An 18899-nucleotide genomic window follows, 5' to 3' on the forward strand; every position below is an offset into this window, starting at 1 on the left:
GGAGAAGGGGAGACATGACAACAAGGAGAACCAAGGTGACTTCTGGTATCCAGATTATGTTGTTTCTTAATCTGGCTGTTGGTTACACAGGTGTGTTCAATTTGATATGTGTTATTCTTCTGTGTGTGTGTGTGTGTGTGTGTGTGTGTAATATTTCAATAAAAAGTTAAAAACCAACCATATCAGATGCCCAAATTCTGAATATCAGTAGTGTTGTTGCAGTTGAAGTAAAAAGTCTTATTCCAGTGAAATTTGTACTTTGCATTTTATATCACAGTTAAGGTGAAGAGTCTATCAGTCAGGGCTCTACGAGAGAAAGAAACAGAACCAATGTATATTATATATACACATAAATACACCTCTTTTGAGGATAAATTCATCCTCAAAACTGCATAATATACAAATATGTGTGTAACACACACACACACACACACACACACACACACACACACATATATTGTCTTATGAGATTGTGGGGTTTGGTTGGTCTGAGTTCAAAACTTGTAGATCAAGCCTACAGGCTGGAATTCTCAGGTAGAAGCTGGCACTGAAGACCCCACATGAAAGGGAAAAACCTCTGTTTTCCCCTTAGACCTTTCTACCAATTGGATGAGGCCTATGCACATTATCAAGGGTAGTCTTCTTTACTAAAAGTCGACCGTTTGCAGATGTTAACCACTTCTACAAAATAACTTTGCAGCAGCGCCAAGATTAGCATGCGATTGAAAAGGTGGGTAACATAGCCTATCCAATTTGACACATGAAACTATCCATCGTAATGGGTTAAATGAGGTTCTGGTTAACACTCTTCTTCATTTTGTCAAGGCTATGTTGTCTCACTGGGAGTTTTGCAAATAAAAGTATATAAAATAACCAGTTATAGATGAGAGGAAACTTATTCAGTATGTTGCATGCACAAATTCAGTACTTTCTACACCTCCTTCAGCATGACCCTTGAAGAAGAAATTCTTCATCCCTATTGTCTTCTCAGAAATGAATTACATTTAAAAAGGCTGAAGAAATCTGTTCATTCGTTTGGAGCGATAATAGCATTCCAACAAGCAAAACGTGTTTTTTTACCAGCATTGAAATTTGCCAGAATTTATGTGTATGCAAAAAATTAAAGGAGTTTGAATTTTAAAATTTCAAACTTGGCACATGTATTTCTCAAGCAAGGAGAGGCATGTGGGCTTTGCAAGTTTGCGGGGGTTGGAGGGGGAGAGGAGGGATTCGTTTGGGAATCAATGTTACCAGTAAGAAAAGAACTGAAGGTTCTGGTTAGGTCGCCAGCATTCAGGGAAATAGCGATATACTCCTCCTCTTGGTTTTTCAAGATCGATCCCAAGCAATAAGAATGAGAGGTAGCCTTTGGTAGAGCCCCCATTAATGGTGCATTCCTTCTCTCAAATCCCTGCAACGTCCAGGGCACTAGTCTAAAAGAGCCTACTCTATTCTTTCTCATTGTTTATCAGCTTCTTGTTGTGTTAACTATTCTTTGAGAATAGTAAGGAGAGCTTATAACTCTGAGTACTTAGTGTGTCAGGAACTGTTCTAAACATTTTATATGTTCATTCATACTCTCAACAACTATGAGACAGTTACTATTACTTTCCCCATTTTATAATTAGGGAAAATGAGGACAGAGAAGGAAGGTAATGTGTTTCAAGCCACATGATTCCTAAGTAGGCAAGCCAGGATTCAAACTCCAGCAGCCTGACTTCAAAGATGGCCTCTGAAACATTAGTCTAATCAATCCCCTGGTGACAACAAGAATGAGCTGACACTCAGGCACAAACTAAAAAGTTATTGTTCTCAAACCCATTCAGCTGTTAAAATAGCTTCCTTTTTTTCCCCCCTCTTTTATTTATTTATTTATTTTTTTTTTAGTTTTACCATTGGAGTTAAAATAGAATCTCTGTCAGACATTAACATACCCAAAATTTAAACTTAGTAATAAAACCCATTCAAACTAAGGTGCTGACTGGACACTAGCTTAAAATATTTACCAATCAAAAGTGGGGCTGGCTTGTTTTGAGGGGTAGAGCTTCATGTGACAAACACAATTTGCAGTGTTTAAGTCTTTCATTTGGACTTCTGCCTGAGGGGAGCTTACCTAGGACTGCCACTGGGTAAATAATGATCAGTTTCTTTATTCCAAAATACTTTGAGGTAAATAAGTGGGTTTTCCCCCTAATCCATTAATTTTTATTGGTTTATAAAAAAACTGTAGGATAAGATTCTGTGAAAGAGAATTCATAATTTGCTTTTGGTAAAATTCCATTTTCTCCAATATTTTGTCTCTAGACCAACAAAAAGAGCAGTGATAATATCTTTTCAGAGGCAAAATTGGTGTGGATTTTTTTTCCTCTTAGTAGAACTTTAGACTCTGAAGAAGTATTTTAGTACGCTTATTTAAAGAACAGCTAGATTTACTGCCAAATAGCTCTTCATGAAAGACATATGTAAATACAGCAGAGTAAACGAGATAATTCTATTTCATTTGAAAAACACTTTCTTAATTATGTGAACTTGTTTGAAAGAATATGAAATGCTCTGTATTTAGTTCTGTAAGAAGTTTGGCTGTGATATTTATGATGTAATCATAGCCAGGAGTTGAAAATTATATTAATATTGAATGTAAAACTATTTTCTTTTCTCTCTTCTTGTATTTTTAATAAAGGAAAATGCTAATTAAAAAATTGATTGCAAAAAAATATCTCTCTGGCACTCAGTACTGCCATTTAGCTTTATTTTATTTGTAATGTGTCAGAATTTACATTTGCAATGTTCTAGTCTCCAAACTATTATGTTTACCAAAATTGAATTAAATATATTCTTTTATCAAAGGTAGCATTAAAATGTACAAAAGGCTAGTCTTCCTTACATCCTTACTTCCTTACTACATAAGGTAGTCCACCAGAACATTTTTGCCCCAATGCAGTTTCCAACAAATATCTAATATGTTGTTTCTTGTCATTCCAGATATGAAACCAGCATATGGAAGCAATTTCATATCAGCTATCTGGTTCAGATCTTAAGACTCCGAAATAACTTGAAAGATGATATTATCTATCTTTTACAAATAGGGAACTCAGGAGCCTATATGACTAAGTGACGAACTGCCTTGCCCCAAATCCTATTGTTAATGAGTAAAATCCGTTCAAGGATATTAATTTCCTGCCTTCCAAAGCTAAGCTCTTTCTCACTCTCTTGTGCTGCTAATGCAACCCTGATTTAAATACTGATCTTGTTGGTTAATTTCTCTACTTTCCTTGGCCTTAGCAACAACATACCACAATCCAAATAGTTTAAGTAGACAATACATGCGTACAAAACAGTCAGCTTATATTATCCTTGGAAACATTTTTTGTTGTTCCACTAAAGTTAAAGTGATCACTGCCTGTGTAGAAAATTGTATATATGAAATCACTAATAAAGTTCCAAAATTGAACTCATCATCACTTAATGCCGCAGCCCAAGAAGGCAGCTTATTCCAGTGAATGTCACACTCCTTGACCCTGTAACATTAACCAAATGCCTAAGAGTCACCCTGGATTCCTCCAGTTCCTTTGCCCTCTATTCCAATCACAAAGTCTTTCATTTCCCCTCAGGATGTTACCTTATCTTGCCTGGGTGATTTCCATGCATCCTATGTGCTCTTCCTGTCAGGAATCTCCTCCTGCTCCAATCAAATGATTACCAAAGAGATCTTTCTGTCCCACTGCATTACATGCCAGCTTTGAACATTTCAGCACCTCCTTCAGGATAAAGTTAGATTCCACAGGCAGATATATGTCATGATTATGTAACTCTGATCCCCTCAGCCTCATCTCCTCCCACCCTTTTTCACCACACAGTCCATTCATACAACCCATTACAGTCCACAAGCTCTCTTGCCTATTGACCTACACATATGTTCTCTCTTCAGCATAGGAAGAGATGTGATGTTGCAACAGTAGTAGTTTGAATATTAATCAATGCTCATACTGGGGTGTTTTACTAGCATTTAAGAGAATCCCCCATGGGGCACCTGGGTGGCTCAGTCGGTTAAGCGGCAACTGGCTCAGGTCATGATCTCACAGTTTGCAAGTTTGAGCACCATGTCAGGCTCTACGCTGACAGCTCAGCGCCTAGAGTCTGCTTCAGATTCTGTGTTTCCCCTCTCTCTCTGACCCTCCCCCACTCATGCTCTCTGTCTTTCAAAACTGAATAAACATTTAAAAAAATCAAGGGTGAAAAAAAAAGAGAGAATTCTCCCTTACGTTCACCTGTCTCTCACACTGGTCCTTCCTGCATTTCTCCTATTAAGGAACAACAATTTCAGTAATTTGTAACACTTTTCAGATTGAAAGTGAATGGACAATATTACACTGGGATATGAGGCCAAACTAGAAGGGAGAGAGATAAGTAAAACTTTAAGGGCAGTTAGGGGATTGAAGTTTTAGATGCGGTGTATCTAACAGAGGAAGAAACATATAATGCCTCAAGCTGTTCAGGAAAAAAAAATCTTCCATAAGCTTAGAAAAAGGAGTAGGAGATTCTATGTCCAGTAGAGTTGATGCTACCTGAATTAGCACAATCCTCCAAAATTGAGTTCATAGTTGTGCATATGATCTGAATACTAGCTTAATATCTAATAAGAGACATCTAAACACAACCACCTATATGGTTTAATGACAAATATTTGGCTTGAATTAATCTTTTATTATAGAATGGGTATCTATAAATTTAATAAGAAAGTTACAGGGGTCCTACATAAGATGGAAGGAAAAGATAGATTTAAAGTGCAGAAGACTTGGGGGAAGATGGCGGCATAGGAGGATGCTGGGCTCACAGCGTCCTGCTGATCACTTAGATTCCACCTACACCTGCCTAAATAACCCAGAAAACCGCCAGAAGACTAGCAGAATGGAGTCTCCAGAGCCAAGCACAGACAAGAGCCCACAGAAGAGGGTAGGAAGGGCGGTGAGGTGGTGCGCGCAGCACGGACTGGCGGGAGGGAGCCAGGGCGGAGGGGCGGCCTGCCAGCCAAGCAGAGCCCCCGAGTCTGGCTCGCAAAAGCGGAAGGGCCAGATGAAGTGTGTTCCTACAGTGAGTGGGACTTAACATCTGGAAGGTTATAAGTTAACAGCTCTGCTCAGAGAATGGGAAGGCTGGAAGACAACGGGAGGGAGAGTTTTTGAGCCCCGGACGACAGAGCTTAGCTTGGCGGGGAACAAACGCACTCACCAGCCAGCGCCATCTCCCTCGCCCATCCCCCAGCCAAAATCCCAAAGAGAACCAGTTCCTGCCAGGGAACCTGCTTGCACCATGCAAACACCCAACGCTGTGCTTCTGCGGATCCATCCCTCCAGTGGGTCTGACTCCCTCCCGGTGCCACAGAGCCCCTCCCAGAGTGGATCTCCAAAGGAAAAGCGAGCTGAGCCTGCCCCTCCCACCCCTGTGCACCTTGCCAATCCACCACAGCTAATACACCAGATCCCCAGCACCACAAGCCTGGCAGTGTGCAAGTAAGCCCAGACGGGCCACGCCACCCCACAGTGAATCCCGCCCCTAGGAGAGGGGAAGAGAAGGTACACACCAGTCTGACTGTGGCCTCAGCAGTGGGCTGGGGGCAGACATCAAGTCTTACTGCGGCCCCACTCACCAATGCAAGGTATTCAAGACAGCACAAGGGAAGTGCCCTGCAGTTCCACACCACTCCAGGGACTATCCAAAATGATGAAACAGAAGAATTCCCCTCGAAAAAACATCCAGGAAATAACGAAATCTAACGAACTGATCAAAAATGATTTAAATAATATAACAGAAAGTGAATTTAGAATAATAGTCATAAAGTTAATCGCTGGGCTTGAAAACAGTATAAAAGACAGCAGAGAATCTATTGCTACAGAGATCAAGGGATTAAGGAACAGCCAGGAGGAACTAAAAAATTCGATTAATGAGCTGCAAAATAAAATGGCGACAACCACGGCTCGGATTGAAGAGGCAGAGGAGAGAATAGGTGAACTAGAAGATAAAATTATGGAAAAAGAAGAAGCTGAGAAAAAGAGAGATCAAAAAAATCCAGGAGTATGAGGGGAAAATTAGAGAACTAAGTGATGCACTAAAGAGAAATAATCTACACATAATTGGTATTCCAGAGGAGGAAGGGAGAGGGAAAGGTACTGAAGGTGTACTTTAAGAAATAATAGCTGAGAACTTCCCTAAACTGGGGAAGGCAAAAGGCATTGATATCCAAGAAGCACAGAGAACTCCCTTCAGACGTAACTTGAATCAATCTTCTGCACGACATATCATAGTGAAACTGGCAAAATACAAGGATAAAGAGAAAATTCTGAAAGCAGCTAGAGATAAACGTGCTGTAACATATAAAGGGAGACGTATAAGACTCATGACCAATCTCTCTACTGAAACTTGGCAGGCCAGAAAAGAATGGCAGGAGATCTTCAATGTGATGAACAGAAAAAATATGTAGCCAAGAATCCTTTATCCAGCAAGTCTGTCATTTAGAATAGAAGGAGAGATAAAGGTCTTCCCAAACAAACAAAAACTGAAGGAATTTGTCACCACTAAACCAGCCCTACAAGAGATGCTAGGGGGGATCCTGTGAGACAAAGTACGAGAGACATCACTACTAGCATGAAACCTACAGACATCACAATGACTCTAAACCCATATCTTTCTACAATAACACTGAATGTAAATGGACTACATGCGCCAACCAAAAAACACACCACATCAGAATGGATAAAAATACAAGACCCATCTATTTGCTGTCTATAAGAGACTCATTTTAGACCTGAGGACACCTTCAGATTGAGAGTGAGGGGATGGCGAACTATTTATCATGCCACTGGAATTCAGAAGAAAGCTGGAGTAGCCATACTTACATCAGACAAACTAGACTTTAAATTAAAGGCTGTAACAAGAGATGAAGAAGGGCATTATATAATAATCACAGGGTCTATCCATCAGGAAGAGCTAACAATTATAAATGTCTATGTGCCGAATACAGGAGCCCCCAAATATATAAAACAATTACTCACAAACATATGCAACCTTATTGATAAGAATGTGGTAATTGCAGGGGACTTTAATACTCCACTTACAGAAATGGATGGATCATCTAGACACACGGTCAATAAAGAAACAAGGGCCCTGAACGATACATTGGATCAGATGGACTTGACAGATATATTTAGAATTCTGCATCCCAAAGCAACAGAATATACTTTCTTCTTGAGTGCACATCGAACATTCTCCAAGATAGATCATATACTGGGTCACAAAACAGCCCTTCATAAGTATACAAGAATTGAAATCATACCATGCATACTTTCAGACCACAATGCTATGAAGCTTGAAATCAACCACAGGAAAAAGTCTGGAAGACCTCCAAAAGCATGGAGGTTAAAGAACACCCTACTAAAGAATGAAGAGGTCAACCAGGCAATTAGAGAAGAAATTAAAAAATATATGGAAACAAACGAAAATGAAAATACAACAATCCAAACGCTTTGGGACGCAGCGAAGGCAGTCCTGAGAGGAAAATACATTGCAATCCAGGCCTATCTCAAGAAACAAGAAAAATCCCAAATACAAAATCTAACAGCACATCTAAAGGAAATAGAAGCAGAACAGCAAAGACAGCCTAAACCCAGCAGAAGAAGAGAAATAATAAAGATCAGAGCAGAAATAAACAATATAGAATCTAAAAAAACTGTAGAGCAGATCAACGAAACCAAGAGTCGGTTTTTTGAAAAAATAAACAAAATTGATAAACCTCTAACCAGGCTTCTCAAAAAAAAAGGGAGATGACCCAAATAGATAAAATCATGAATGAAAATGGAATTATTACAACCAATCCCTCAGAGATAAAAGCAATTATCAGGGAATACTATGAACAATTATATGCCAACAAACTGGACAACCTGGAAGAAATGGACAAATTCCTAAACACCCGCACTCTTCCAAAACTCAATCAGTAGGAAATAGAAAGCTTGAACAGATGCATAACCAGCGAAGAAATGGAATCAGTCATCAAAAATCTCCCAAACAAATAAGAGTCCAGGACCAGATGGCTTCCCAGGGGAGTTCTACTAGACGTTTAAGGTAGAGATAATACCTATCCTTCTCAAGCTATTCCAAAAAATAGAAAGGGAAGGAAAACTTCCAGATTCATTCTATGAAGCCAGTATTACTTTGATTCCTAAACCAGACAGAGACCCAGCAAAAAAAGAGAACTACAGGCCAATATCCCTGATGAATATGGATGCAAAAATTCTCAATAAGATACTAGCAAATCGAATTTAACAGCATATAAAAAGAATTATTCACCATGACCAAGTGGGATTCATTCCTGGGATGCAGGGCTGGTTCAGTATTCAGAAATCAATCAATGTGATACGTCACATTAATAAAAGAAAAGATAAAAACCATATGATCCTGTCAATCGATGCAGAAAAGGCGTTTAACAAAATTCAGCAAACTTTCTTAATAAAAAAAGAAAGTCGGGATAGAAGGAACATACTTAAACATCATAAAAGCCATTTATGAAAAGCCCACAGCTAATATCATCCTCAATGGGGAAAAGCTGAGAGCTTTTTCCCTGAGATCAGGAAACGACAGGGATGCCCACTCTCACTGCTGTTGTTTAACATAGCGTTGGAAGTTCTAGCATCAGCAATCAGACATCAAAAGGAAATCAAAGGCATCAAAATTGACAAAGATGAAGTTAAGCTTTCACTTTTTGCAGATGACATGATATTATACATGGAAAATCTGACAGACTCCACCAAAAGTCTGCTAGAACTGATACATGAACTTAGCAAAGTTGCAGGATACAAAACCAATGTACAGAAATCAGTTGCATTCTTATACACTAATAATGAAGCAACAGAAAGACAAATAAAGAAACTGATCCCATTCACAACTGCACCAAGAAGCATAAAATACCTAGGAATAAATCTAACCAAAGATGTAAAAGATCTGTATGCTGAAAACTATAGAAAGCTTATGAAGGAAATTGAAGAAGATATAAAGAAATGGAAAAACATTCCATGCTCATGGATTGGAAGAATAAATATTGTCAAAATGTCAATACTACCCAAAGCTATCTACACATTCAATGCAATCCCAATCAAAATTGCACCAGCATTCTTCTCGAAACTAGAACAAGCAATCCTAAAATTCATATGGAACCACAAAAGGCCCCGAATAGCCAAAGTAATATTGAAGAAGAAGACCAAAGCAGGAGGTATCACAATCCCAGACTTTAGCCTCTACTACAAAGCTGTAACCATCAAGACAGCATGGTATTGGCACAAAAACAGACACATAGACCAATGGAATAGAATAGAAACCCAGAACCAGACCCACTAACATATGGCCAACTAATCTTTGACAAAGCAGGAAAGAATATCCAATGGAAAAAAGACAGTCTCTTTAACAAATGTTACTGGGAGAACTGGACAGCAACATGCAGAAGATTGAAACTAGACCACTTTCTCACACCATTCACAAAAATCAACTCAAAATGGATAAAGGACCTGAATGTGAGACAGGAAACCATCAAAACCTTAGAGGAGAAAGCAGGAAAAGACCTCTCTGACCTCAGCCGTAGCAATCTCTTACTCGACACATCCCCAAAGGCAAGGGAATTAAAAGCAAAAATGAACTACTGGGACCTTATGAAGATAAAAAGCTTCTCCACAGAAAAGGAAACATCCAACAAATCTAAAAAGCAACCAATGGAATGGGAAAAGACATTTGCAAATGACATATCAGACAAAGGGCTAGTATCAAAATCTATAAAGAGCTCACCAAACTCCACACCCGAAAAACAAATAACCCAGTGAACAAATGGGCAGAAAACATGAATAGACACTTCTCGAAAGAAGACATCCAGATGGCCAACAGGCACATGAAAAGATGCTCAACGTCGCTCCTCATCAGGGAAATACAAATCAAAACTGCACTCAGATATCACCTCACGCCAGTCAGAGTGGTTAAAGTGAATAAATCAGGAGACTATAGATGCTGGAGAGGATGTGGAGAAATGGGAACCCTCTTGCACTGTTGGTGGGAATGCAAATTGGTGCAGCCACTCTGGAAAACAGTGTGGAGGTTCCTCAAAAAATTAAAAATAGACCTACTCTATGACCCAGCAATAGCACTGCTAGGAATTTACCCAAGGGATACAGGAGTACTGATGCATAGGGGTATTTGTACCCCAATGTTTATAGCAGCACTCTCAACAATAGCCAAATTATGGAAAGAGCCTAAATGTCCATCAACTGATGAATGGATAAAGAAATTATGGTTTATATACACAATGGAGTACTACGTGGCAATGAGAAAGAATGAATATGGCCCTTTGTAGCAACATGGATGGAACTGGAGAGTGTTATGCTAAGTGAAATAAGCCATACAGAGAAAGACAGATACCGTATGTTTTCACTCTTATGTGGATCCTGAGATATTTAACAGAAACCCATGGGGGAGGGGAAGGAAAAAAAAAAAGAGGTTAGAGTGGTAGACAGCCAAAGCATAAGAGACTCTTAAAAACTGAGAACAAAATGAGGGTTAATGGGGGGTGGGAGGGAAGGGAGGGTGGGTGATGGGTATTGAGGAGAGCACCTTTTGGGATGAGCACTGGGTGTTGTATGGAAACCAATTTGACAGTAAATTTCATATATTAAAAAAAAAGTGCAGAAGACTTACAATTATAAGAAAACATCACTTAGTGTTATCATAAATCTCCTGAAAGTTTGAACTCAATTAATTAGAGAAACAAATGAAATAATGACATTAAATTGAAATAAAACCAAGCATGATTGAAGAGCAAAATAAAGAGGAAATCTAGGACTAAGTCTTGAGTATGAAATAAGGGAATAATGTGACAAAATTAGCATTTCAATAGAATTAAAATCTATATTAAAATCAATATAGAATATAGCAGAGTACAGAAATCAAATCAGTAATTAGGGGTACAGACCTGAAAAGATGACCCACAATACAGTGAATTCAAAACAAAAATTCCAAGAAAAATTAACATTAAAACAGAAGAAACAATCAAGGATATAATTGTAGAAAACTTTTTGAAACAGCAGTGCAAACAGAATATGTGTGATTGCTGTTGCTCTACTTGCTGCAGGAAATTTTACTGGAAAGGTGCCAATTACAAAAGCTCTCTTAAAGAAAATTTTGCATTACTAAAATGTAAAACAAGTATATAGACAGAAAAAAGTATGCTATATAAAATTTTTTTAAAAATAGGGAAGTCTTAGATTTATACTCAGGGACACAAAATGTCAAAGACAATGAAGTAATTAATAATTGTATATGTATCAAAATAGTCATTTTACATGAGAATAACAAAATGATAATCTAAGATATGCAATAGGTCAAATTCTGAAGTGCAGTTCTCCAGGATAAAGTAAAACGTATTCTAGAGCTGTCTGAATAATAAATCAAAATTAAGAATGATACTAAAAATTAACATCTACAGATAATTTTAAAGAAAAAAATTTGTATCTCCCTAAAGATCTAACCCCAATTAAAATTTCTGTTGTATCCACACAACAAAAAGAGAGCTTTAGATATTTATGTATTTGTGTTTATGTTCCTGTATGTGTCTGTGTATGAGCTAATAAAGAATATTACTTGTGGACTCATGGAAAGCAAAGTATTATTCCAAGTCTAATTTGAATCCACTAAGAAGAGAGTCAAAACAAGACCTCTAGAATATAGAATATGTTATTTACCTGGGCAAGACAGTTTCTTGTAACCAGTTAAACATTGTTAAAACTAAATAACTGTTGCTAATATAGCTATGAGGTGAATACAAATGCCATAAGTATTTAAAATAGGAACATAATGCCAATTCAAAACAACTTTATAGCAGTATTCTAGGAATAAAACTTTAAATAGCTTCGACAAACTGAGTCACTTGGAAAATAATATGTTCTTACCAACCAAAGACAAATTAAGAACTAAATATAATAAAATGTTTAAAATTCTGCAATAATAAAACCAAGGCACAGAATCAAACCAAAGTAATAGAAAAGTATGCCCAGACAGGTCAAGTACCAGCATACCTAAGAATTCAGTGTGGGATAAGATAGTGCTTTAAATCAGGGGAGAAACGATTTAAAAATAGAGCAGGGAACTTATCATTTGGGGGGGAAAAACAGATAATTCTCTGTGGGAGATGCAGGAGAGAAGCATCAAAGGAAAAGACTTCCTGGAAAAAGATTCTGTGCTCCTGGATAGGAAGAACAAATATTGTTAAAATGTCAATATTACTCAAAGCAATCTACATATTCAATGCAATCCCTATCAAAATAACACCAGCATTCTTCACAGAGCTGGAACAAATAATCCTAAAATTTGTATGGAACCAGAAAAGACCCTGAATAGCCAAAGCGATCTTAAAAAAGAAAACCAAAGCAGGAGGCATCACAATCCCAGACTTCAAGCTATACTACAAAGTTGTAATCATCAAGACAGTATGGTACTGGTACAAGAGCAGACACTCAGATCAACGGAACAGAATAGTGAACCCAGAAATGGACCCACAAATATATGGCCAACTAATCTTTGACAAAGCAGGAAAGAATACCCAATGGAATAAAGACAGTCTCTTCAGCAAGTGGTGCTGGGAAAACTGGACAGCAACATGCAGAAGAACTAACCTGGACCACTTTCTTACACCATACACAAAAATAAACTCAAAATGGATGAAAGACCTCAATGTAAGACAGGAAGCCATCAAAATCCTCAAGGAGAGGGGCGTCTGGGTGGCTCAGTCAGCTGAGCTTCCGACTTCAGCTCAAGTCATGATCTCACAGTCTGTGGGTTCAAGCCTCACATCGGGCTCTGTGCTGACAGCTCAGAGCCTGGAGCCTGCTTCAGAGTCTGTGTCTCCCTCTCTCTCTGACCCCTCCCCCCCATTCATGCTTTGTCTCTCTCTATCTCAAAAATAAATAAACATTAAAAAATAAATTTAAAAATAAAATCCTCAAGGAGAAAGCAGGCAAAAACCTCTTTGATCTTGGCCGCAGCAACTTCTTACTCAACACATCTCTGGAGGCAAGGGAAACAAAAGCGAAAATGGACTACTGGGACCTCATCAAAATAAAAAGCTTCTGCACAGCAAAGAAAACAATCAGCAAAACTAAAAGGCAACCGACAGAATGGGAGAAGATATTTGCAAATGACATATCAGATAAAGGGTTAGTATCCAAAATGTATAAAGAACTTATCAAACTCAATACCCAAAAAACAAAAAATCCAGTGAAGAAATGGGCAAAAGACACGAATAGACACTTCTCCAAAGAAGACATCCAGATGGCTAACAGGCAAATGAAAAAATGCTCCACATCAGTCATCATCAGGGAAATATAAATCAAAACCACAATGAGATACCACCTCACACCTGTCAGAATGGCTAACATTAACAACTCAGGCAACAACAGATGTTGGCGAGGATGAGGAGAAAGAGGATCTCTCTTGCATTGTTGTTGGGAATGCAAGCTGGTGCAGCCACTCTGGAAGACAGTATGGAGGTTCCTCAAAAGATTAAAAATAGAACTACCCTACAACCCAGCAGTTGCACTACTAGGTATTTATCCAAGGGATACAGTTGTGCTGTTTTGAAGGGACACATGCACCTCCATGTTTATAGCAGCACTATCAACAATAGCCAAAGTATGGAAAGAGCCCAAATGTCCAGATGGATGAATGGATAAAGAAGATGTGGTGTATATATATATATATATATATATGATGGAGTATTTCTTGGCAATCAAGAAGAATGAAATCTTGCCATTTGCAACTACATAGATGTAACTGGAGGGTATTATGCTACATGACATTAGTCAGAGAAAAACAAAAATCATATGACTTCACTCATATGAGGACTTTAAGAGACAAAACAGATGAACATAAGGGAAAGGAAACAAAAATGACATAAAAACAGGGAGGGGGACAAAACAGAAGAGACTCATAAATATGGAGAACAAACCGAGGATTGCTGGAAGGGTTGTGGGAGGGGGAATGGGCTAAATGGGTAAGGGGCACTAAAGAATCTACTCCTGAAATCGTTGTTGCACTATATACTAACTAATCTGGATGTTAATTTCAAAAATATATATATATAAGATTATAAATAAAATTTTTAAAAAAAGGAAAAAGACTTCAAAAGAGAAGGGCTGGAGAAGTGCAAGGCCTTAGGACATGTTTACATAGCTGAAAGTGGCTGTGGCTCTGCTTGTAAGGAATGCCTAGAGCCATTAACATTGTCCAGGACCCCAATCCTCCTTCACACCTGACCCTTCCTAGTGTTATAGAAACCAATTAACTCGAAATTCAACCTTGAAAAGCTAAACCATTAGATTGATTAGCACACTTGCTTAGCTGATTTTATGCACGTAGTCTTTAGTAATTATCCTAATAAAAAGAAGCTTCATTCTGGAGTCAGGGCCTCATTCTGACTCAAGTATGAGGACCTTCACTTAACTGTACTTTGTTTGTGGACTCATCTTTTGTGACTCTGGCCATACTCCCTGCAACAACTCCCCCAAAAGATATACCCTAGAATGAATTACAGATTGGATACAGATTTACTTTGGAATAATGAAACAAAATGTTTTATAAGAAACTATAGGGGAACATTTACACAAATTAAGCACAGATAAAGACTTTCTAGGCATGCTATCAATGCATCCAGGCAAAAAAAAAATTAAGGAAAATGTTGATATATTCATCACATATATATTTAATACAAACATTCCTTCTAACTGGAGGAAAAAAACCTAGAGAAAATATTTAAACACCAATGACAAGTAAATGTTTAATATTCTTTATATATAAAAAGTTATTAGAAATCAATAAGAAGATAATACCTTTTACTTAGCAGATTGTCAAAGATTGTGTTTATTTGTAATATCTTAACAAAGATATAAAGAAATAAGCTTTTTGTACACTATTGGTAGAATTATAAATTAATTCATCTTTTCTTGGGGCCAGGTTTGCCCTTTATGAACATGTACCTCCTTTGACCTAGAAATTTGACTGTAAGAATTAATACTAGAATAATCATAGACATATGAAGATTATGTATTTAAATGAATAGCATAAAGCGATCAAACACCCATCAGATATTCTTGCAGTCAAGAAGTATGTTGAATTGTTAATCCTCCTTGACTGCAAGTTCAGACCTAACAGGAATCATTCATTATTATAGTAGACATTAGTCATTCTCCTGAGACTCCTACCTCTGAAAAATACCAATCTTATGAGTTTAGGTAAGAGATAAGCTGGATTCCCTTTAGATAAATGGATTGTTTCACCTTCCTAGAACATTATTCTGGCTTGTAGGAAACTAGGAACCAAAGGTAAAAATATACCTGGGTAAAATATACATTTTCCAGACAATGGGAGATAAAAATATAAAAACACAGTACCCTAATGTTAACTTCTCTAAAAGATGTTTCCAGGGCAATATGGGCTCTCTCAAACAAAGTGAAAGATAAGGTGCATTAATTTGTATCCACTACAAAAGGACATTACACTTGAGCCGTTTTAGTTGTAAGAGAGAAAATGTAACCACTTTTGAATATGCCGTCTGAGCATTTATGAAATATAATAGGTGTGAAATATAAAAGGTATGAATTTCAAGTAAGGTCTCAGAGGACAAAGAAGGCTCTTCAGCTGACCAAACTGTACTGGAAGTAGCTTCACTATTTTACCCAGGAAATCCAATGGTTAAGTTTGTGGCTAGCCCCTAGGGGAATCACAGAAGAAATTCTTCAGGCTCGTGGTCAAAGCCATTACCCTTTCCTCAAGTGTCTCTTCCTATTTTGAATAATAGATCCTGGTTTGTCTCTGGTACCTATTTACAACTAAACATGTGGCCATGGGACCTGAAACTTCACATTATGAATCTGACATCTTAACCCACTTGTCTATTAAGTCAGGTGTACTCCAAAATGCTCCATCATCAAATGGAAGTGGATATACACGATGGGACCTGATAAAGTTCTGAAGGCACAAATGGTTTTAGTGCTACCATTTTATCCTTTCCTCTATTCTTGCCTAAGGTATTATGCAAAGCTGCCAATGATCAGTTGACTGAAAGGGGGTAGAATGGGGAATTCTAGATTTCAGAAGGCACCGTGCAAAATACAGGCATTCTCAAAATATAACTTTCCACCCGTGAAATTCTGGGTGCTGTTGATTCGGTTGTTTCAGTAACCAAAGCACTACTGCTTATATCAAAAGATACAACAAGGGAATAATTAATGGGTAACTTGAAAATACCACCTGGCCAATTCAGACTCTTCAGGCCACTAAGTGAACAGGAAATAAAGGGGATTATGCTCTTGACTTTTGAGATTGATTCTGTCAAGAGGAATTAGAATTGCTGCTACACAATTAAGAAAGTAAGAAATATTGACGACTCTAAAAGAACATCCTGGGATGCCTCCTGGTTCTGAATGTTCACTGACAAAATTCTTTGGGAGGCCACAACATTTATGTAGGAAAGATAACCAAAGCCTTAGATTCCTCAAAAATGTCAGTATGGGACACTACATCACGTTAAGCACTTTGACATTTGAGGTGTTGGCTAAATTTTTTAAAAAGATACACAAAATGAGTAGTAGAAAAGTCATAATCACCCACTTGAGCCTTGTGACCAGTTACAAAGAGAGGATCACAACAACTTTTTGTGTTTTCCTCCTTTCTCAGGCTTATATATTTCACTTCCCCCTTCTTGTTTATCTTTCCTTCCACCATTTTGTATAGGGTATGTTGATGCTAAACAACTTTCCGTTTGTCTCTTAGGATTACAATAGATTGTAAATAAACTAGAAGGAAAATGGATTTTTCAGGATGCAGCAGTGAATGACATTTTGTGTGGTTCCCCTTTGGAAAGGAGGGGAATGCATTTTGGACACAGGAAGGTTAGTTACATTAAGTTGGAGAAAGGTTTTTATTTTATTATTACTGCAAGAAAAATTTAAGCTAATGTTGCACATGCCAATGTGGATGTCAGTGGACATCTGGCACCCTTTTTCACTTCTCAGTATCTATATCTTGTTCTCAGTAGAAGACCCAACTTATTTCCCAGGATAGAAACTAAAATTGCCAAGTTCTCATTTTTCCCTTCTCATTTGGAGGGCAGATGCCTTTGAAAAGGACTCCACCGGTCACACCCACCAACCCCAAACTTGGGAGGCAGTATCAGAAAGAAGCAGAGACTAAGAGAATCCTTCCTGGCAGTCACAAGACAAGATTTCCCAGGGCACTTGAGGCAGCAGTGCCACCGAGATCAGTGAGTGCCGTAGGTGTAGGATCAGCATTAAAGATATTGAGGTGGCTTCATTTTCCTCCTGAAACAGTTTTCGTAATATTATTTGAATATTTTCTGCAGCTTTTTGTACTCCAAAGGGCTATATGGTATGTTGTTTTTCCATTTCCTAATATCCTTTGTTTTGTTTTTTTTTTTTAAGTTTATTTATTTATTTTGAGAGAGAGGGAGTGTGTGTGTGTGCACAAGGAGGGACAAACAGGGGAGGGACAGAAAAATGGAGAGAGAGAATCCCAAGTAGGCTCCATACTGTCAGTGCAGAGCTTGACACAGGGCTCAGTCCCATGAACTGTGAGATCATGACTTGAGCTGAAATCAAGAGTAGGACACTTAACCAACCAACTGAGCTACCCAGTTGCCCCTTGTTTCATTTTTCAGAGCTTTTTACTTTTTATTTTTAAGTAATTTTAGGTCTATTACCTAAGAAAATCCCTTTTCTGTTTAAATCATCAAGAAAAGTTTTCTGTGGCTTACAATTAAGAATCCTGACTATACATTTTATAGTTCAACAGAGGATTATTAATTATGAATAACTAGAAATTAGTTTAATATCCAAAATTTGGTATTGGAGTCAAGCAAATTGCATTTATACCATAGAATGCTGTTAATCATTTAAAAATATTATTGGGTAAAGTTTAATGGCATATAAAAGTGTTCATGGTATACTGAGTAGTAGGGAATGTTGCAAGCTTGAGTCCTGGGTCATAGGTTTTCGTAAATTTATAACTCACATTATCTATATCTATCTATCTATCTATCTATCTATCTATCTATCTATCATCTATTTATCTATCATCTATCTATTTATCTATCTATCCTGTGCTCATTATCTATTAATGTATAACAAATTACCCCAAAATAAACAGCATAAAATTATAATTGTTTTTATTCTCTCTCAAGTTTCTTTGAGTCAGGGATCTGGGGGTAGCTCAGCTGGATGGTTCTAGTTCAGTATCTCTCGTGAGGTTGTAGCCAAGCTATTGGCCAGGACTGCAATCTGTGAAGACTCACCTGGGACTAAAGGATCTTCTTCCAGGCTCAGGAGGACTGCAAGAGGCTTGATTTCCTCCCCATGTGATCATCTCCATATGACTGTTCACAACCTTGCTTCCCCTATGGAGAGTGGGGAGAGAAAGAGGGAAAGAGAGGTGAAAGGAGACAGAGAGAGGAAGGGAGGAAGGGAGGGAGCTTGAGATGGATGCACAGTCTTTTAAAATCTAACATTAGAGGTGATATTCTACCACTAGAAGCAACTCACTGGCCTGGGCTCCTGTGGTTTTGTCATTAGCCCTGTCCCGGAACGTGGCCTGCAGCTTCAGTCAGGGCCCCCACAGACCTTCCAGCTCGCCCCAGGCCTCCCTAGGAACGGTCAGGGAGCAGGGAGAGCCATAGCCCAGGCAGCCAGACCCCTGATAATGAACCTCTGATGTGTGTCCCAGAGCTCCCACAGCCATGGGCCAGAAGCACGTTTCGTTCTGGTTTACCCCCATTTCACAGATGAGAAAACCAAAACTGAGCAGCG

At 38.2% G+C, this 18899-nt stretch overlaps 1 long non-coding RNA gene across 1 annotated transcript; it reads right to left on the bottom strand.

Moving 5' to 3' along the window:
- Positions 1 to 246: 246 nt before the first annotated feature.
- Positions 247 to 18492, bottom strand: LOC121026985 (uncharacterized). The gene is made up of 2 exons (XR_005788526.1): positions 18389 to 18492; positions 247 to 306 (listed from the first exon to the last, which is right to left on the bottom strand). It is a non-coding gene; the product is annotated as an uncharacterized LOC121026985 (long non-coding RNA).
- Between the last annotated feature and the right edge of the window lie 407 nt (positions 18493 to 18899).

This window comes from Herpailurus yagouaroundi, unplaced genomic scaffold (assembly GCF_014898765.1).
Source record: "Herpailurus yagouaroundi ecotype Mexico unplaced genomic scaffold, PumYag 28, whole genome shotgun sequence".
In the NCBI taxonomy this organism is placed as follows: Eukaryota; Metazoa; Chordata; class Mammalia; order Carnivora; family Felidae; genus Herpailurus; species Herpailurus yagouaroundi.